Below are 22,197 nucleotides of genomic sequence, written 5' to 3'. Positions count from 1 at the left end.
CATCTGTCTAAATCAGTCCCATACCCGCATGCTCTCCATGACTGTGTGTGCCTGTCAACTAGAGAGTGGATACATCTTCAGTGTATGAGGATTAAAGGAAACATGTAATGCTCATATTGAGGTTCATAATCTTAATTTGGACTATTACTTGAAAAGGTTTACACACTCCTAATGTCCAGTAAACACATCAGTTTCCTCAGACTTTCCATTCCTGCAGCTCCTCTTTCCAGTCTCTCTCTGAAACACTTGGTTTTAGCTCCTGTCCCTTTAAGCCCCCACTCCAAAAAAGGCCAGTCTGCTCCAATTGCCCAGCTAGCCCACCCTGTTGTGATTGGTCAAATGCTTCCAGCGCATGTACGAAGTTCTCTCGCTCTCTCATTTACCTGGCTTTGTTGGGGGCGTGCCAGACTAGCCGCTAAACGTGCCTTATGAACTTCCATAAAATGGTGGTGTCACCATATTACGGAAGTATTGGGCAAACAACAGACCCATTAAAAAAAATTAAAGATGAGAAATTCTACTGTTTTCTTTCTTTCTTGATGAAAACATTCTTGATGAAACATGCTGAGGCTGTGATGTAGGTCATCTCTGATCTAAGTAGAAGAGGCACTTTCACAACTGACTGCTGGTCGGGCACTACTGAGTCACTGAGGAGCCCCACAGGACATTTCATATATAAAAGGACTGGAAAGGACAGCTGGATGTGTTAAATATCCAGACTATGCCTGGATCACATACAGCAAAGTACATTCAAGAGACATTTGTGGAAATGCTGAGAAAATACACACTGAGCTTCTAGACTTAAGTTCTTCTGCTCACACTCTCTACCTTGTAATCAACAATGGATTTGCCAGTCAGGGAGCTGTGCCGGGCCACACTGAAGAGCAGTGCAGGTCATTTTGGGCACTCCGTACCCCTACAAATAAGGGCTGAGTGCAATTCAAAAAGAGTTTTGCCTTTCAGCACTCTGCATCATCCAAGCTGTTCAGACTTGCTGGAATGCAACACTTACACAAGCTACAGAGGATGTATGAGCAGCAGCGTGTAATGAATGTGTATCCTCGTGAGCATGGTCATATCAGCTGTCAATATGCTGCACAGTGGGATAACGGTCAAACACTGGAACCATTTGGTTTGGATTTCGAAATGAGCCAGTCAGAGGGCTCTGTTTTTGTCTGATCACAACTCATCTTAAGACCCACACACTTATGGGTGCGTTTGCTGTTCAAATAACATGGGTGTGGGATGGGAAGTGACCACTGCATCAGTCTGAAACTAGCAAAGACATTTGTGCCTAGTGTAAGGCATGAAGATTTATCTTCATGCCTTGTCTGTAATCCCCAGTCTGTTTTGGAAATTATTCTGAAATAGGAAGGTTCATCTTCGGCAGGCATCCACGCCTGACAAGGTTATTCTCCAAAGCAGAAGACAAAGTGTTTGATGTTGGCAACAGTCCTTGATCGGTGTAACAAGGACAAGGACTGAAAGAAGCTGCACATGACGTGGTAAAACAGTGATCCAGCAGAGAGACATCCAGGACTGATCCCCCAAACACCACAAACTCTGTGGACAGTCTGTGTGCAAAACTTCTGAGGGCAACTGACACACAGCTAAAAACTCAGTACAATTTCCAAACTGAACTGGACTGTTACCCCAAAGAGCCAGGGGCTGAGAGGTGAACCCGACCTTTGGAGTGGTGGAAGAAAAATGAGGAGAAACTTCAAAGATTTTCTGCACTGGCCAGAAAATACCTCTGTCCGCCACGCTCCAACGTCCCAAGTGACTAAGTGTTCAGCAAGGTCGACAAGCAGAGGAGCCAACTTTCAGGAGAGGAGTCCAACAAGTTCTGTTTCCTCCATTATAACTCCAGACTTCCTAACAGCAATTACTGGCTATGGGAGAAAATAATGGCTCAAAAAAAGTTGATCTGAAAGTTGAGTTGGGTGGGAAAGATGCCATCCAAAAGGGAGCTTAGAGTGCATTGAACATCAACATTTTCCTGAAGAAGAAAGTTGTTTGTCAGTCGGTTTTGCAAATTAAAAATGAATAAACAAAAGGTTTTTGAAAAAAAAAAAGAATTGAATTTTTTTTTAATTTAGAACGCCATGACAAAAAGTAACACGTGATATTGTTGTTAATTTACTGATGCATGTATATGATGTTCTACTGGCATTAGAATTTGCCAGGGACCAAATTTGGGCTTTAACTGCAAAATTCTTCTCCAAGGGTGTATTTCCCCCACAGTACCTGATTGACCCTTCAGATCATGATGTTAAATGTTGATAACTATTTACAGACTGTGTGGACTACAACACCTTTCCTGCAGATAACATAGGTGTCTCCATTATCTTGTCTTTGTGTTTGTACTGCTCTTCAGGAGAGGAGGGTCAGGCATTGATACAGCAACGGAAATGTCAATGTGTCTGACAGACAGAAATACCAAGGGGCCGTCTCTCCACAACGGCAGCGCCTGTCAATAGTCCAGACCAAGTGATGGCTATTGTCATAATGCTGTTCACAGCTGAGGCACTGCAATCAAATTTGAACATGTATCCAAGACTGAAAAAAAATTATATGAGCTTAGATTTTTTAACAAGAAGCATTCCAACATCAAGTTAAAATCTGCCCACAAAACGCAACAATTCCTTCAGAAATAACTACACTGAACTGAAATTGAACCTCTTTTCTACCCATAAGACAAGTGGTGTAAATCTTCTGAGTCCTGTTGTTAATGACAGAGCAATATGAGCAAAAACACGGCTCAATCCCAGCGGAACCTTGAGCATTCATGTGGACGACCACCCTATTACAGGTGTGAGATGGGGCTAAATGGAGAAAAATGATGTCCAGTCAAGCGGACAGGACCCTGTCCCCAAGCAGTTGTTCGGCAGTTTGATCTACAGCACAGGTCACCTTGTCCTACCACTTAGAACAAAGCCACACTACACCCAAACCCAATTCACAAAACATCCGGGAAAGGGAAGATGAATCATTGGGTCAATATGATCAAGCTGCCTTCTCTCACCTTTGTGCGGCATTCTTATAACACTTAACCTTCAATTTAGAAAAAAATGGCCTGAAATGTCCCATGGAGAAACCAAGCCATGAGCCAAATGCTGTGTTCGCTCACCCTTGGGTACTGCAACTGCATTATTCACAATTATCTTTGTATGCAGAAATTCTGGCTAATTAAAAGCACCATGTTGTGCTTGGCTGGGAGCCTGCAGGAGTGTAAAAGAGTAAAGAGCAGCTTCAAGAAACACCACTGGGAAGAAAGCTATGATACATAAACACTAAGACTCCAAGCCTGAGCTCTAAGAGACAGAAAATTCCTCAGCAGATAAATGTAGCAAGGCCAGCTCCATATGAAAGGATGCCTGGGGTACAGTATAAGTATAGTGCAAGTATACTGTACAGTAGAAACTCACTGATGAATAAGCCTAGCCTAGATAATGGCCAATACTAGCTTACTGCAGATATTGCATTGCTGTATATTATATACAAGACAGGTATAAAACTGGTATAGAAAAAAAAAACATTAAAACCACCAGCAGATAAATCCAGTATTAGTTGGGCTGTATACATATGAGATATTGTATACGACCTTGTGATATTTTCCTTTTTTTTATCTCCAGGAGAACCACGGTACTTGTCATAATAGATTTTGTGGCAATAAATGGGAAACTGATGCTTATCAAGTAACTGCTCGATGACAAATAGATGGTGAGTTGAATTGTTATAGATGCTGGCAGCTCACTACAGGGGGTTGGCAGATCAAAGTTGGCTCTCCACTGGTCAACGTCGTTCACTGGCCAGGAAATGCAAAGGAATCTTGCTGCGGGGTACTTCCCCGATTTTTGGAACAGAGGGTCTGGCTGTGAAAAAGGTAGCAGCTTCTGGCTAGAACTACTGGGGGTCTTTGAAAGTAGCACTGATCCCATTGAGGTGTGTCAACAGTCGCCTGTTACATGCAGGGGGCCATACTCCTCCATGTAGAAAAGGAATATCTGGCATCGGAGAAAACACAAGGCACATGACTGTAAATGACCTATTATGAATTTTAAATACACGCCAGAATTTTGTTTTGGAAAAATGTGTTAATGTGTTTTCTCACTGCACAGGTATGCGCCTCTCATTGTACCAAAATTGGGCGTGCCTTGTTAAAGCTAAATATATTTAACTCATAGAGAGCTGCATTTGACAACTGCTGCTATGTTGTCCAAGATTCAATGAGCTTTAGATCCTTCTTGCACTGCCACCACAATTAAACCCCATGGTCATATCTCTGCTGAAGGTGAGAGCAGAAGGCAGCCAGGAGCTTCTCTCCCTTCTCCTTCCATCACAGTAAACCAAACCATCCCTGTAGTATAATCATCACTGCATAGTGCGGAGGGACCGTGCCTCTAATGAGAAGTCAGCAAAAGGAGGCAGAGGAATACGCTGGATGTACACTTGCCTCAATACCTGTGCCAAATGAGGTGCTATCCTGATGAAAGAGCCATACGTCATACAGACAACCTCATCATCACTTAAATCAGTCGTTTTGTTGAGATGTTCAATATGATTATCATATGTACAGATTTTAATAATTAACCGTTTAACCAATAATATGATTTTTGCCCAATTATATTACTCAAACTGTTAAAAAATATAATATATTCAGACATGCTTCCCGAGGCGGGACACTATTTCTTCCATACTTGGACCATCCCTGGTACCACTTGAGCAGGTATACGCCACAGCGGGTCTCACAGCTAACAGACTGTGCGCCAGACTAATCCCACAGCATGTCGACATAAAAAATAAAAAAACGGTAGACACGGTCGCTGTCTACTCTTTTCATTCCATTTTGAGGTCAGGTAACAGGGCAGGTGTTATGACGAGTTCTGCCTGCCTGCCAAGGACAGTAAAAGTTTATGGATGTCTTGACAGTATTGGTATTTTTCAGTGTGGCATAGACATGCATTCTGAATACTACATTTTAATCTCATCGGCAATCGATTATTGGTTGATAAGAATAATTCAAAATCAACATCCAGAGTAATAACCCGTTAATGTGGGCACAACATGTTACATTATTGTGTTAGTGTGTGAACAAGTGCTTGCATATGTGAGCCTAAAAGGGAAATCCTAAAGGTCGTTGGGTAAAAGGTCTATGTCTCTGGGGAGCAATTGTCCAATGCACCTGACCCATACTGCACTCTTGCTTCATTAAGTGTGCTTCCTATTTTAGCACAACTTGGCCAGATGCCCTCTTAACAACACACTGTCTGCCCCAGAAGGCCCACTGGCAATCACACTCAAACGTGAATCATTGTGGCATTGCTAATAAACCTCCGTACTGTGGTGAAAAGCCAAGAATGAAAAATAGAAGCCTTATCCCTTCAGAAGAATTGATACAAAACAAGATAGCTTACGTTCAAATTCAAATGTCATTGGATCACCGATTCAGGGACAGTTGTGCAAAGGTCAGTCTAAGATGAAAAAAATAAATAAATGGTTTATTATAGAGAGGCCCTAAGTCACCCCTCTGATGCTTTTTATTCCTTTTGTTTTGTCTGCATTCTCCTATCATATTTCACAACACCACAGCATGCTGTTAAGCTAATAGCTAATTATTATAGAGAAGCTAAAAATAACGTTTTTTTTGTCTGTGATTATGTTTGTTTGCCACAAACAAGGCAAAGTGTCATGAATCTACTGTACGAGACAAACCAGCCCCCTCAGGAATATTGTATGTTAAATGCTCACTTGCATGCTACTCTATGTCCTTGTGGAAAGTCCTGATTGTGTATTTATAAACCGTATTTCTACTAGAAAAATTGCCAGTGTGGTGTGGAAAAGAGGTTGTGTTGGAGCCTGGGGATGTGAGAAGGAAACAGAGCAAATGAAAGTATGTATGCATGTGTAATGCATGTGTCAGGGACTTCCATTAAATCAAAATAAGATTTTTTTTAAAACAACAACAAGCTGAGGCTTGGTGACATATGCTTTCACATTAAAGTGTAAGGGATTTTGCCTTCAATCCAACCCTGGTAATTTGCGACAACAAAACAGCGTGACTAAGATCAGACAAAAGCAAAATGCATTTTCCTTCAGTCAGAATTCTGACAAAACCTGCCGAGGCGAAACAGGTGGATGAATGGGTTGTGACACTGAGAGACAGGCTAACAGCCATGTGACCTTTAACGTATCCATTCCACTGACTGTATAAAAAGCAATAACGAGGTATAGAAAACACAACAGCAGTAGCTGCAAACATCCCATGAGTAACGAACATCAGGATTCACTAATCTCTGTCTGCAGCCTCCTCCTTTTCTTCCGCTGCTCCTCTAATCGATACCAGACTCCACAGCACATACTACGTTGGTCCACTGATCATAATCTCCGCCCTTAAGCAGATAAGGCCAGTACAGAAAGGACAGCACAATAATTGTCTGCAACTAACTCGTCAGCTTTCAACACTATTTTCTCTCACCTCCACTAATTAGAGTAATTAAGATGGTAATGGGGAGAAGAGAATATCTGAGGAAACCTGCTTAGTCTAGTGAAACTAGACATTGTAGATATTCTTAGCCCACAACAGACCAGATAAAATGCCACTTGACACCATTTATTCACAAGCATCTTGCTCTGTCACAGACGCCCTTCAGCCTCCAATCTGCCACACATTCTCTTTTCTGACAAATCCTGGTAATCCACCGCATGGTTGGGATGGTGGACCATCGGTTGGCCAGTGGACCATCATAAAATCCATTAAGTTTTTACCAGTCCCGTCAGTCTTGTTACTCTTTCTCTCTGTGTGCCTGTCATTTGGGGTGTGCCTGAAAGCATGTTGTTTATTATGTTGCGTTAATAAATAGTTCATCAGTTAGGAGAGCATAAGACTGAAGATCTAAAGGTCCTTGGTTTAAACCTGGGTTTTGGCAGCAGATGAGCTCTCGTTTGAAGATATACAGCTTTGATTCGTCAAATGCTCCTGTGGTGGGACATAAAGATTATCTTAACGTGAGTATTAGGACATGCTGTTTTACAGCTCATATAAAGCACATTAAATGCAAAGCAATTTAAATAGATCAGTTGTCTTCTCTAAAGAGCGATTTAAAAAAATAATGTATTTATGTGTATTTGCCATTGTTCTCCTATAGCTTGATGTAGTCGCCCCAGCACCCGACATAGGTCATGCCCACCGGCACAGTGCAAATGCTCGGAAATGATGAAGGATCTCATGCAGCAGAGGAAAAAAAGTGTGTGTGTGTGTGTGTGTGTGTGTGTGTGTGTGTGTGTGTGTGTGTGTGTGTGTATGTACGTCTGTGTTTTTGTGTGTGTGTGTGTGTGCATGTGTGGACATAATGTGGGCTAAATGAAAGGAGTCACACAACAAGACTTTTTATCTATTCTACTCCTGCTGCAAGTCATAATGTGATCAGCATTAACTTGCAGGTATTTTATGAAAGTTGTTCTGTAAATTTTTTATTCCTTCCCATGTGTGCTCATGAAAGACATGTATGAAATACAGAGCTGTTTAAACAAATACAGAGCAGATTAAACCAATCTATTGAATGGAAGTGTATTCATAGATTTCTGAAGGTGTGAGTTCCTTCAGGGCTTTGCTATATTTCCAAAAGGTGTTTAAATTAAGCCCCTGGTTTTATGTATTATAGACCTTAATGAAACCATACCCCCACATGGCATTGTACAGTAAGACAGGTTCAGAGATCTAGGAGCGGGCTGGAGTTAGAATAGACAAACAGATGCAAAATAGCTTACACTTATAAATAAACAGGCCAGTCAGCCATTGGACATCATTAAGCCAAGTGTTACTGACCCACACTTGATTTATTGGCTCTTCAGCCACGTGAATCAGTGATTGCTCCTTCTCTTTATTCTTCACCCCTGCCTCGTCCGTTCTTCAAGCAAAACAGACACTGGCTGACAACGCCATAGCAAAGCAAAACTTTGCAAGACCAGTGACAGTTTTGTTTTGTTTTGTATTTTTTACTAAGACATAGCCTATTCTGTATTCCAAGCACATGACCAGACTGTTTAATCTGATTCACAGTGGAATGAGAATTTTTGGCTGGCTTGTTTTGTCCGTATCTTCATGTTGAGTAGAAATACGGACTACAATCTATTTATTTGCTGACCCAAAAAGCACAGAACATTTGTGCTAGTCTGTGGTTAGCTGGCTGTGTTTAAGGTGAGAGCAACTGCTTACAGCAGACATGAGGTGACCTGAGCGGATGCACCAGTCCAGCTTGTTTTGTCAGAGCTTCAAAAAGTAAACACTATGACAGGAAGTGGTTAAATTATTGTGACCAATAAGGTTATCTACTTGGGTGAAATGTTTTCAAGCTGGGGATTGGTCATATTGTACATTAGGACAAACAACCTCTTGTTCTGCCTTTCTAGCCAGGATATTTTAGCAAAAATGGTGCTGCTATTTTTGATCTTGCTCTGTTTAATACAATTTTTTCCTGGAAATCTGATCGAAACTATCAGAGAAGGACATAAAGTGACTCCTCACACCTTTTACACAGGAACATTGCCTCGGTTCATATCTTTGCAATTCATATTTTTTAAATGAAGTGAGAGCAGAGTTTTGAGGTCAGCCGAGCTCATCATATCTAAAATGCTAATAACACCCATACCGTCATCGGCTTTGCTCATCAGAATGGACTGAGTTCACAGATTACACACAATCCAACAGCCTTCGATTTGAGTTCCCTGATAGAGTGAGTCTCCCCTCTCTGTTGCAGATCTCTCCGGTAACTCTGTAACCCCTGAGGAGGCTACCATCTGAATACTGATGTACTCGTTCCCCCAGTCAGAACACAGTGAAGAGCCATAATCCCAAGGCCCCTGCACAAGGACGTCCTCCTTGAACCATAATCACCCTTACATCTCTTATCGGCGCCAGCCTGGAGGACATGATTAAAAAGTGTCCAGGACATAGTGCCTCTGCACCTGGGATATGACTAGTCCCTGCTGCCGCATGTCAATCAAGCTGTGAGCTGTAGATGTGCACTGACTCACGACCCCCACTAGCCAATTATAGTGACTGGAAATCCACATAGCATTAGCCGTACAGTAAAGGGTCTACTAGTGGGGTCTAACAGAACAACAAGTATATGCCAATGAGGACTGTGGTGAGAGAGAGTTCTTCTGCTCTACAAGACTGAGGCATGACATGGAGAAAGGAAGAGTCAGTGGCAACTGATCTCTAGTCCTCAGGGGCAAACCACTGGAAGTCAAATCTCCATAAAAAGAGACGGATTGGGCAGAGTAGAGGAAGCAGGGAAAAGTGTTTGTAGACGAAGCAGTGCAGTGGAGTCTGCCATGCAAACTAATAAATCTAGGGCCAGGGACTTGGAAAGCGTAGTGCTTGTGTTACTTAGGGATGCCATGGTGTGGAAATTTTCCCAGCAGGTGATAAGCTTGTGAAAACACAGGCGTAAACGATTACTCTGGACATTTTTTCAAGAGGTGTAGGCTCACTATCTGAAGAACGCTCACTGAGATCTCTAACATTAGATGTCACTGCGGGCAGCCTCACTTGTCGTGCACAGTATTTCCCATTAAGTACCTAGATTTAGTGTTTTGTGCAGTTGATTCATTGTAGAGTTGTGCGCAGCGTTCAGCACCGCTGTCGCTCGCTCACTTTCTCACTCTTTCGAACACACTGACCCATCTGTCGGTGAGCCGGTGGACCTTCAAAACATCCCTAACATTTTCTACTGTCCTTTTACACCAAATCCTCATCATCCCTGCTGCATTACTCTGTAATACAACTCTACTCTGCTGCTGCACGAACCAGACACTTTCATTTTCAGTTCATAAATGCAGTGTCGGACCAAGTATGGATAACAGATATTCTACAAATTAGAGTTTTCCATTTGATGAAACGAGGGCGCTACCACTGATGCACAAAAATTAACAGACGGTGGGATCAGTGGTTCAAATTTTGTGTATGAACACCGCAACACAGAGGCAACCCCAGTGTTATTCCTGAGAGACTAGTGGGGCTACAAGCAGTGACAAGGCCCCTGAGAAAACAATGGGTGGAAATGGATAATCGGAGTGAAGAAAAGGCACAGAAAGGGGAGCATGGTAAAGAAGGAGCATGCTCCAACAAGAGCTTGACCTATATTAGGGAGTAAAACATTTCTGATACCGATATATGGGCTGATATATAGATCATCGGCCAACCGATATATCGGTCGGGCTCCAGCTCCAACATCCTAAAACGCCCTTTGTCACCAAGACAAATCACAGCAGTTTTTAAAACCTACATGAGAAATGAGTGCAATTTTTTCCACTATGGAGTACAGTCTGGGGACTGAGGAATTTATTGTGCAACACAAGTCTCCCTCAGTCAGCATGAAGCATCCTACTCTACTGTGAATTGCTTCCAAGAGAAGAAAAAGAGGATGTTCTGGTCTAAGGCATCAGGGCTACACTTACAAAAGCACAATCCATAGAAATATAGTCTACTACACACAGATTGTCTCGTTGTGGCCAAGTTAAAGCCAGCAGAGTTCTAATTTTCATCTTAAAGAACTAGAGAGGGAATAAGAGGTGGTCTAGCAGTCCGAGGAAATAGGAAAATATTGAGCAGCGATCTCATTCCTAGCCTGCAGCACTATAACAGGCCCATTTGGATTTGATTCAAAAGAGCATATTGATGTTTGATAAAATTCACATTCACAAATCAAAGTGTAGTGTAAGGCTGCCAGTCGAGTTGGCTGGCATACAGGCCAGCATGGGGAAATTAGGAAGGCACGGAGGGCTGCTTCACGAGGTGGGAGTTTTAGGAGTCATGTACCACGATCAATTCAAACAATGTTCATTCCCTGCATTCACCAGTAGAAAAAGAAGTCAGACAGACAGGGACGAAAATTAGTTGGACGCCGGAGTTTTGACTGAATAATATTCATGAGTAAAGAATCATGACCATGTAAACATTTGGGTGAATGTATCCGACCATATTACATGAATATATAATTTAGCTGTAAAGTGACTTTGTTATCAGACCGCAGTTATCACACAACGGTGACCAATTAAAGAAAGTGATTGGTAAGTCCTTGGGCCCTCACTGGAGTCAGTTCTTCTTGGTCTAGTTTTTTTAGTCTCACCAACTCAACTAGAGGGATGAAAACCAATTGTAAAAAATAATACTCCCTCTTTTGCTGTTTAAATGATGATGTTGTGGGAGTGTTGTCTAACGCATTAGTCTCAAATCTCCATCAGGTGCTCGATTGGGTTGAGATTCGGTGATCGCCAAGGGCATAGCAATAATCATTTACATCATCATCATACTGTTTAGTTATAGCTAGTGTCCTGTGTGGAAGCATTTGCATATATTCATGTTTTTCTGAATTCAGTTTTTATCAAATCTTAATACTTTTTGGCAACTGGACCTGAAAGATCAGTAGATTGAATTACTTTCTGGTAACCGGGCATGTCCCAAAACTTGTTAAAACTGTCTTATCTTGTATTTTTGCACTTCCTCGTTGTTTGTGGCTGTTACATCGGGAATAGAAATCTCTGAATGCTCAGACTTGCTGCAGGTTCTTATAAATGTCTGATTTCACAGTGGCTGACCATACACAGCCTGTACTCCTGCTGCTGCTGCTGCTGTTGCTTTTGTTTAGTTTATCTTGCAGCCACTGGAAATGACATAGTAAAAACTTCGGCTGTCTATCACCAACTGATTAAATTCATGGCTGTACACTAAAATCCTGCCCGGCATAATGCAGCCTGAAGCAAGATAATGTTTTAAAAGAGAGAGGGAACATAATTGAATGAGAACATTTCCAGTGGATACATCTTTAAATCACATGGTGGTCACTTGTTTTTGGACATCATGTCAAAATATTTCAACCCTTTTGGCACTATCTCTAGTCCAGCAAAACAATAGCCACCGTCTGACAGCTTGGCAGGGCCTAAATGCGCTGTGTTCATGTTCCTGATGGATGCATGCATTACCCTGCATTTAATGGCTATAATCACCAGAATGACACAAAGTCATAAGGAGGGACTGGCTGCTATGGCAACAGAATAGGTTGCCTGGATGGTGCAGGATAAAAGCTTTGGAAAGTTCATCCCTGTTCTAACTGAATTACACTTCCCTCAGACATTACAAAGAGTGGTCAAAACACAGATTTTTCAAGAGGCCGTGTCATGACCACAAAGAAAAAGACCAGAGCTCCATCAAGCAAATGATACTGCACTGTATTCACCTTAAAAACAAACTGCTAGCACTTCAAACCATCTGTGAAATTAGGTTAATCATGGATGATTACCAGACAAAAATGAGCAAGCTCTGTCCAGTCCATTTGCTTATCCATTATTAGTTTATAACTTTAATGTGCTATTGATTTGCAGTGGGGGAAATCTAACCTCCCTTGTAGCATAATAATGAAGGTGAGGCTACAGCAAGGAGACCATTTATCTATGTCATCTCTCCCTTGCTTATGTGTGAGACTGAGACTCAGGCCATTTCAGAGTCCATTGAATAGGCCATCTTTAAAATCCACCCTGACTCGCAGTCACCTGACGGGCTTTGCAAAACTGCGTGAATTAATGGCTTCCAATTGTCTGTTTCAAATTTCAGAAGTTTTCATTTACGTTCCAAGAGAACATCAACATGCCCTCTAATTTGCACATTGCATGTCACTAGGTGGTAAATGGGGGGGCTTTCATGCACTGTTACTGAGGAGACACTGCATGAAAACTTAGGTTCTTGTCCTTCATTAAAAATATGTCTGTTTATTAATAAACATACTTTATATTGTACCTTAATGCACTCACTAATATATACTTTGTGTGTGTGTGTGTGTGTGTGTGTGTGTGTGTGTGTGTGTGTGTGTGTGTGTGTGTGTGTGTGTGTGTGTGTACATATAATACAATTATTTTCTATATAAGCTCCAAGTTCATATTGTTGGTCCCCTTTCTATGACAAAGTTGGGGAGTTTTCTATAGAAAGGTTGAACAACTGAGTGGACGTTTAATAAAATATTGATTTAATAGTGCACTCTGTGGTGCTTCTCTCTTGTCAAAATAATGTTTGATTCAGCATAACTCATGCTGACAGACATGCAGAGAGCACATTAAGCAGACAGCCGAGTTTTTCAATCTGTAGTTTGGCAAACTGATGAAAATGACATTTTTAGATGCAGCTACAGCTACAACTGTCTGAATGTCCTGCCAACAGTTGATTAATTAAGTCACTGGTCAAAATATAACTTCTGAAGATACTGAGACCTACATCCCAATTAAAATCTTGGCTCTTCAAACTTGATGACTTCTCTTCTGCATCTTAAATTTTGACTTTTAACAACTAATGTCACTACAATGAAGTTAAGTCAGCTTGCTACTTACATATTATACCTATAAGTATCTTCATACCAACAGAGACTGAGATTCTGTGGCACCTCTTGGCTGTTCATATATCTGGTGTGTCCATCTAGGTTTTTTCTTTTTCTCTTGACCACAGGCAGGTCAGAATCCCAGCAGGTGCTCTATCAATGGCAGCCTGCCATGCACATATTCTCCTTCTCGTTTATCACTGTCTAAACAGTTGGTGTGTAGTGCAGTGGGTATGGATCATCTTAAGACAGTCAAATGAACCGCTCCCAAAGGCACACTGTACACACATACACAGACGCACTGTCATAAGAAAAATGAGGAAAGGAATAAGCCTTAGAGGAATCACATACATATCGGAGGTCAGTGATTCTCGGCGACCAGGCCATGACCTGGTACTGCTCTGTGCTGCGCTTGCTGCTGGGCCGATGTTATGTGACAACCTCCGCGAAATCCACAACTGTGCAGGCTGTTCACCTCTTATCTCCAGTGATCTGTGATTTTAGAACCCCTGTAGTCACCCTTTTTCCTTCTGTAACGTTTTGAACACTGCCAAAGTGTATCTGAAAAAGGATTTGTCATCTGTGCACTCTTACGTTGTCAAATTCCCCCTAAAGTACAACAGCATCTGGGTAAATGACATGTTTTTTTGCCTTCATTGTCACTAGTTCCTGTGTACATGCTTCAGAGGCTAAAGGATGGATGTGCAGTAGCTGGTTAACCTTCACAACTTTGGGGACTTGTGCTCCCACGTCCAATCCATCAATTGATCAAGAATGCAATGAGACCATGAATCTCACTTCACTTTTCCTGTCAGCACATTGCAAATGGCCCTTGCAGATGTAATATCATGTTTGCTCAGCCTGGCACGTACTCAACATAGAAGCAGAAAACGCTTTGCACTTCTTTAACTTTTTCCTCTTGCGAGTGAACTTGTTGGGTTTATTTACTCTCAGGTCTGCAATTCTACAGATCTTTCTGTTGGATGGATGCAGACAAACAGACCAACAGACAGACTGGCTAATTATTGATGACTATTCACTCTGAACTTTTTTAATAAATGTGTGCTTAAAATGTTGTTTGCTTCAAGGGCCTCTTATACAATCACATAATTCTGCTACATATCTCACCTTCTATTTCAAACATCACTTATCTTTGCAGCCGAACACGGCTACTTCTTTTCGGAATGACGGGAGACTGGAAGCTACAATGACTCACTCTCACCTCTTGAGGGACAAAGCAACACAATACATGGAAGTCTTTAAAACCACATCAAAACTGTTATTTCTTCTCATTCTGTTGATAATTTTAGCAAATATTTTGAAAGTTTTAAACAGAATATTGCCCAAACCACCTTTAAAGTACCTGACCGTGTCAATCCAAACAGAACAGTATTGTTTTAGTAAACGTTGAACACAACTGTGTTGCGTTGTATTGTGTAACATTTGAAGGTGTACCAAGAAGTGCCCACTGAGTTTTTTTTTAATTTTTGGAAAATGTGTACATAGAAGCCTTATCCAACGACAGGTAAAAGAAGTGGGGACGACATCATTACCAGCAGCACAGAAACCAACACAATCGGTATTATTTCGATGTCCAAGCAGTCCTATGCAACACCATTTAGGAATAATAATAACAATAAAAAAGGGGTCATGGATGTGAAATCAACTTTTTATGTCATCTACCATGGTAATTTGTTTCACGATAAAATTTCCCTACACAGCAGTTGACCACATGTTGAGAGACAGATAATTGAAAGCTCCATCGCCCTGTCCCGCTTCGTCAGTTTGAAAGTCCACTGAATACAGCAAAATACTGCAGCCCATGCTTGCAGAAACTTAACCCAGTATGACCTAACTTTCATCCCTATAAAATTACCTACGAATTGGACTTTTCTACAGAATCTTGGCAGCAATATTTTTCTCAGTGCTTTATTCCGAAAAACATACACAGCTACCATTGTTACTGCTCCAGCAAAGTTGATTTACTTTTGACTGAATGTGAATCAGTTTGACTGAAAGTGAATCAGTCAGCGTGAACTTGAACGAATTTCTACTTTTTATATTTTGTTTTGTGGTAAATATTTTGATGCTGACCTATGTGAGCTTGAGTGACGAAGTAATACCGACTCATTCATCTCAGTCAAAATATTGTGCACACAAAATACCAGAGGCGGAGAGAAATAACATCTCTAACAATATGTTCCACAGTGGAAAGCAAATTTGAAGGTCTGAAGTTGGATTTAAAAACAAGTAACAAGGTTGGAAAGCTTGTTGTGCAGACCTAATGCCAGTGCTAACGTTTCTGGCAACGGTCTTGAACCACAGGTGGGCAAGCTACAACATATATCTGTTACAAAGTAATGTAAGCCTTTAAACAAAGTTTGAAAGGCTTCTGGAATAACAGAGAAATCTACATCAACTATGGAACTGAACATTCAGGTCAGCTTTGGACGCAAGATTTACTTATTGAGTCGACACATCCATCCATCTATTAAGATTCGTGGGGGGCTGTAGTCAATCACAGCTGATATTTGGCGAGAGGCGGGGTGCACCCTGGACAGGTCTCCAGCATATCGCAGGGCCAACATACAGAGACAAACAACCAATCACCATACATTCACACCCATGGTCAATTTAAATTCTCCACCCACCTATCCCCTAACTGCATGTCTTGGGTGGGAGGGAGCTGGAGTACCCGGAGAGAACCCACACAGAATCAGGGAGAACCTGAACCCAGAACCTTCTTACTATGAGGCGACAGGGCTGACCACTACAACACTGGGCTGCCCTCATGAAACACAGACAAAAAACAAAACAAGGCTTCATAACATAAAGAGTATTGCAGAAAAAAAATTATACTTGAAATATGTATTGCAGGACAAAGTTAATCTGGTTCCAGACCTCAGAATCGCTGCAATGTCTGACTGAATGATCAGGTGAAACGAAATGGCAATTCAGTCTGGGATGAAGTCATTAAAGGGGAAGGATGGGTGAGAAAATAGGGGGAAAATAGAAAGATTAAGTACCAATAGGTTAAAAAAATTGTAACTTGAGTGATTTTTCCCCCGCCTCAGTAAACATCTGAAGCTAAAACAGCCAAAACTTTACTGCAGCCCTCCAAGGATTTGCCCTCGACACTCAACCTTGAAAAATCTCCAGTAATGTGAGTGGAAATCACGCAAGGGGAAAATGGATATACCTGAGCGCCATGAGGATGCTATGTTTATCATGAGCTTGAGCAATGATCTCCTCTGGCTATATTAGCACAATAAATATGCTACATATGTAAAATATGGAGGCCATATGCAAAAGCGTTCGCCTGCTGAATTCAATCACGTGTGTCAGAATGCTGCAGTGACGGCTGGCTAAATGAAGAAGGACGGATGCAGAGCGTGACAGCACTGCTCTCCCCTGCTCTCGGGAAAAGAGACTTTGTTAAGGACAAGTGACCGTCACCCTGTCCCTCACTGTGAGGCGAAGAGGAGGTGATGATAATTAACCTTCAACACAATCAGCCAAGACCTGAGAAAGCAATGTCACACAAACCCTGAGAACGGTATGGTATCATATGTCACCATGAAAAACGCCTGTAATGAAAGAAAATAATATCGAGCTTACGTTTGGTAATCCTGTCAACGAAAAATAAAATGCAAAGCAAACTTCCACTTCATTTACATGCTAAAATGAAACCAGTGCTGTTACGGTAATACAAAATAATTGAACATATACCGAGTTGATTTGGTTTGCAGAGAAACCCAGGATCAAACACGGGGAACAAAAATCTGTATTCTGAGGCCGAGACTTACTACAGAACAGCTCAAGCTACTGACCTTGTCTTCTTATTTTTGGGTAATCTGTATGCACAAGCCACGTACTGTTAGCTCATTTTCTTTAACATATGCTTATGTTTTATGGAGCTCACACTTGTCAAAGCTTGTTCAGCATGCATCAAACTAACTTTGCCAAAGTGCCGTAATTAGATCAGTGTACCTGATTGAAATGATTTCATAGTTTTGTGCAATTGAAATATATTTAACAAAGTCAGGTTTAAAAGGGATGTTTCACTGAATTAGAAAATTTGCATTGCTTACTGAATCAGGCAGTTAAATGTGCCTACTAAGGACAGCAGTGTCATGGAATTCGATCACTGTACATATTGTCATACTGACTCCGACTGACCAGGGTGTGAAATGCTGGAGAGATGGAAACACACAAAGAGACAACACACACTGACAAATAAATTGCTATGAGACTTAAATACCTCTCAACCAATGGCAAATTTGTTCCATCTTTCTGACCTTTCACCCCTCCGATATATTGCAATGTCTCACAGAAATGAACAATTGCCCAGACATCTGGATGTGTTTCTCTGTAACATAACAATGAACCCCGGAATAAATAGCAGGTTCTTGTAAATTAGGTGTGCGCCTTTCCTTTTAAGTGGCTCTATTGTTTTGCTAGTAATCATGTAAAATTTAATAAACAGTATATGTAGATCGCACTTGAAATACCATTATGATAAATCTTAAATTAGAGATTTCCAGAGTCAATTTAAAATGTCAGTATTTGCGGTCGATACTGAGTATGACATATAGCAGCATAAAGTAATAAAGCGTAGAGTTTATAAAACTTGATCAAGTTCCAGTCATGTAGGTACTCTTGTCTAAAAGTTGGCACATTGCAGCCTGTGGGCAAAATCTAACCTTTGTATTTGCATTACAGAGGCTACACAAGCTGAATACTTACAAATGATAATATTCAAACAAATAACAAAATTAAGGTCTTTATCCCTGCTGCAACAATAAAACAGCATTGGCACCAAATGTGCTGAAAAACTGGCCCTTTGTTGAAGCTAACTGCCAACCACTGCTCCAGGTACCCCAGCTGTCACTGCCCCATTAAGCTCGGTTAAAACAGTGGAACCGTTTCATAACGAAGCGCGTTGTGAACGACTGAACTGAGGAGCACGCACGCAACTAAACAGCAGCCGGCGAGTGAAGCCAGTAGCGGACCTCCGCACATCTCAGAAACTCAGCCATGAAACTCAGCCATGAAATTCACAAACAAGCGCAGGAGGACACAGAAATAGAATTTTCACCGAGTGAAATCGGGTGATCTACCAGAATTTGCCCGTGCACCGAGTGCAGCGCAAGAACAAAGCCATAAAGCTTTAGTACTAGTGCCACTAAAAATAGAAACCTGATATTTTTATGATCATCCAAAAGTGGAATCCCCATGGCATGAACGTCATCAGACTTTACCCGTGGACCACTCCTGTCAACACTGCTGGTCTGGAACTTGGACGATCCCCATCTGTGGCGTCTTGATGCCAAGGTGGGTCAAGCTGGCCTGAACCGATGCTCCTTCCTTGCTCTCTTTTACTGCAAAAGCCAATTAAACTTTTTCAAAAATCCGTCATGGGTGAATGATTTGTTTAAAAGTAACATCAAGGGGAACGCATGTCAAGATAACTGAAGGCACCACCTGTCTGCAGAAAGTCAATTTCACAGCTCAAATTACAAATCTTACGTTTGCATCAAAGGGCTTTTGATAGAAAGCATGGTGTTGTACATGGTGTTATTTTTAATGTCAACGTTTTAACCTCATTGATAAAATGCCTTTTGGCAGCAGAACTACAGAACTACATTTTAGAATTATTATATTAGAAAACATGTCACTTAGAATAATGTATATGCATGAAAACATGTAATGTATGATGTAATGCATGAACATGAAGCGGCTTGTTGCATTATACATCAATTTGATTGATAATAATGTAGTTTATTCACTTAATTAAGCTAGCTAAAATGTTTTTCTGTTTCCCTCTTTTGTTGCTAACCTCTGAAAAACAAAGCTAGCGTGACAATTGTTTCAAAGTAATGTTATCTCCGACTAGATCGTGGCTAAGTTAGCTAAACTAACCGGCTGGCGACATTGCCAAACAATAACATGTTGTTTTCCAATGATTTTTTCTTTTGTTTTATATGGTTTTGGTTGATTTATTCATCAATGTATAAAACAGAGCGACTGTTCGAGGCTACTAAATAAACGGTGGACCGGAAGCGGAACCTTCGAGCTTCGAGGGGACAAGTGAACTAGCAACACATAAACAAACAAACAAACCGGCACCACAGACAGGTACAGACATTAATCCACAAACTAAGTCAATCCAATGGATTATTCTTCACCACCGTCAGGAAACTTGGTTAAAGGTAGCACAGCTTACCTAAATTCAACTTGACCGGCTTTCATCCGTTGTTTTCACCTCCTGCTTCGAGTTTTAATGTCGGTTGGCTTTTGACGTTTTTCACCTGAACTCAGGGTAACGGGGGAAAAAAAACGTACTTTTATGATGTGTTCACTGGCCCTCGGAAAAACAACAATCACACTAAAAAAACACACTGGCCTAAAATAGGTGATTCTTTATTATTGGCAGTAAATGAAAACTGGACTCTCACATGTTCAGAGTAAAGATTCATTCTGCATCTCTGTTGTAGTAGTTTGATCAGTCTAAATTAACCTAAGGTCAGTTTGCTATAATTTTCAGTAGTTTTCAACCTCATCAGTGGATGGACTTTGGGTAGTTGTTATCTCACAAAAGCAGTTTCAATAGCTTTGCATAACTGGCAGCACAAACATGTAGTTAGTGTCAACAATGGTCTAATGAGTGTAAATTATTCTTGATGCCATTATCCCAATAATTAATCATTATATTAATCATCATAATTAAACATTATCACCATTCCCCATTAGTGAGCTGACAAACTTCAAGTGTCCCTCTGAGGCATCAGCTGTGGCGCTTGGCATCATATACTGCGTGAACTTGAACTGCCACGCTGCGGATAAACTTATGAACATGAAATTGATTCTGTGAAGGGAATATTTGCCTAATAACAAGACGGAGCCGGCCAAGCAGTTTGTGTTTATGAATGCAGCATTTATTCATTTTGGGATCAACACACAGCACTTGAGCTTGCAGATAATATGTGAGCTTTGGCTGGCACCTGTGAAACCCTGACAGGTGGTCATGCAGCTGCCAGTAAACTTCTCAGTTGCTGGTGTGCTGAGGAAAAAACGGGAAATAAAGTATAAGCAGTTTTTTTTTTTTACAAGAGATAAAGAAAATCCTCCGCCATTCCATGGTGGATAATAAAAACAATAACCAGGGGTGCAGAGGAAACCAAATTCACATATAAACAAGACACTCATCTATGGAACACAAGGAACTCCTCTTTCAGTCTTATTTGGTATTAATCTGTGGTCGGTTTCAGATGTTCATTTGTGTGCAGGTGCATTCTAGAAGCACAAGCTGCTGTTTTTATTTGTCGTTGTGAAAATTCCCTGCCTCGGGCCAGCATCCTAGCACACAATACCACTGCACATCACACTCATTATGTGAGGTTTGGCGCATCACGCCATAAACAACAACAGCCCCCCCCAAAAAAACCTGTGGATGCCGCGACCGGAGCCAAGGCAGGTACCAGATTGAACCACAAGGTGGCGCCAGAAATGTGCTCACGTGTTTCCACCAACCACTCTCTCACTCGCAGGTCTCCAATCATTAGAGCATCCCTTCTGTATTCCCCTTAAATATGGGAAATCTAACCGGTGAAAGTCCAAACTGCAGGATCTGCGGGGAGTTTTACATCAACACTGAATCCACGACGGCGATCGATCACCACCATAATGAAGTTACGCCTGATCTGTATCACTGCCCTTGAAGTGAACACTTTATCTCCGTGTGCCCCCCTGTCGTCCGTCACGACTGGAACCTCCTCGGCCTCTGCCTCTTTATCAATCGCCGATCTGTGCGCCCTCACTGGGGCCCGGAGTCGTGTTACTGCACAAGGGCCAGTGTCCCCCTCCAGACCAGCGTGCAACAATTAGGCTCCGGCGAGAGTTTACCACCGCAGATGTGCCCAACCCCCCCCCCCCCGACTTCTTGATGTTTGGATGGAGATGCAGACAGGTTAAAACATCATTTCACGCAGGTGTCCATCGTCTTAACTTCTGCTTACGCAAAGAAACAGTAGTGTTGCAAAGGAGGTCGTGGGAGCAGCTCGTCTGGTCGTTAAAGCCTTTTACGCACGCTCGTTTAATCCACTGCACGGTTTTGACTTTGAAAAGAATACAATTGCCTTACCTGTTTTGTTTTTTTCCCTGTGCTGCTTCTTGTGCCGGTACCAAAATGAATTCTCTCTTAGTTTGGCACAAGTGTCCAGATGTGGATAAGTCGACTTGCCGGAAATGCGTAATGGTAAATGTAACGTGTAGTTCTCTGGGTCTTGGTTCGCGCCTCGCCTCCACCACCGGACACTCCCGGGTCAGACGGACGGGCAGATACACTGCGTAAACCGGCGGGATCAACGGCACTCCGGTCGCATCCCTGCTTCACGGGGCATCAGCACGCCCGGGAAACAGAAAAAAACATCCACATCCCAAATTGTTGGAAAGAGAAACTCCCTCCTCAGGAGTCCCTTTCGCACCGGGCAGAGAGTTTTGTCTTTCGTATTAATCTTCTCTCGCAATAGCCCTAGAATCTGATCGGCCCACCGGACTGACTGGAAGGTCTGTCAGTGAGGCTGATTCTAACGACACCGGTGATGCTGCGTATCCTGCATCCCACTTACCAGTGAGGGGAAGAGCGCAGTGGCGGGGGGGGAGAGAGAGAGAGAGAGAGAGAGAGAGAGAGAGAGGCAGTGAATTCGCTGCGTGCTGTGCTCCTCCAAACCACAGTCTGTCCAGAACCTCCTTCACACCTCGTGTGTGTGTGTGTGTGTGTGTGTGTGTACAGTCCCGTCCAGTCTGCGCGCGCTGTCTCCACTGC

At 42.0% G+C, this 22,197-nt stretch overlaps 1 protein-coding gene across 5 annotated transcripts in view; it reads right to left on the bottom strand.

Annotated features, from left to right (window-relative positions):
• Positions 1 to 21,970, bottom strand: part of grik4 (glutamate receptor, ionotropic, kainate 4) — a 234,857-nt gene extending 212,887 nt beyond the window's left edge. For 3 of the 5 annotated variants that reach the window (XM_035622331.2, XM_035622335.2, XM_035622336.2), the window contains exons 1-2: positions 19,597 to 19,690; positions 18,632 to 18,751 (exon numbers count right to left, since the gene is read on the bottom strand). The gene's annotated coding sequence lies outside the window, so the exon portion shown is untranslated. Of the gene's footprint in view, positions 1 to 18,631; positions 18,752 to 19,596; positions 19,692 to 21,513 lie in introns of those variants that run through there. The other 2 variants (XM_035622334.2, XM_035622333.2) reach the window with 2 other exon arrangements.
• Between the last annotated feature and the right edge of the window lie 227 nt (positions 21,971 to 22,197).

The sequence above is a fragment of the Scophthalmus maximus genome, chromosome 11 (genome assembly GCF_022379125.1).
Source record: "Scophthalmus maximus strain ysfricsl-2021 chromosome 11, ASM2237912v1, whole genome shotgun sequence".
NCBI classification, from domain to species: domain Eukaryota; kingdom Metazoa; phylum Chordata; class Actinopteri; order Pleuronectiformes; family Scophthalmidae; genus Scophthalmus; species Scophthalmus maximus.
Note: the sequence above shows the minus strand (reverse complement) of the source record. Positions and strands in the feature narration are given on the sequence as shown.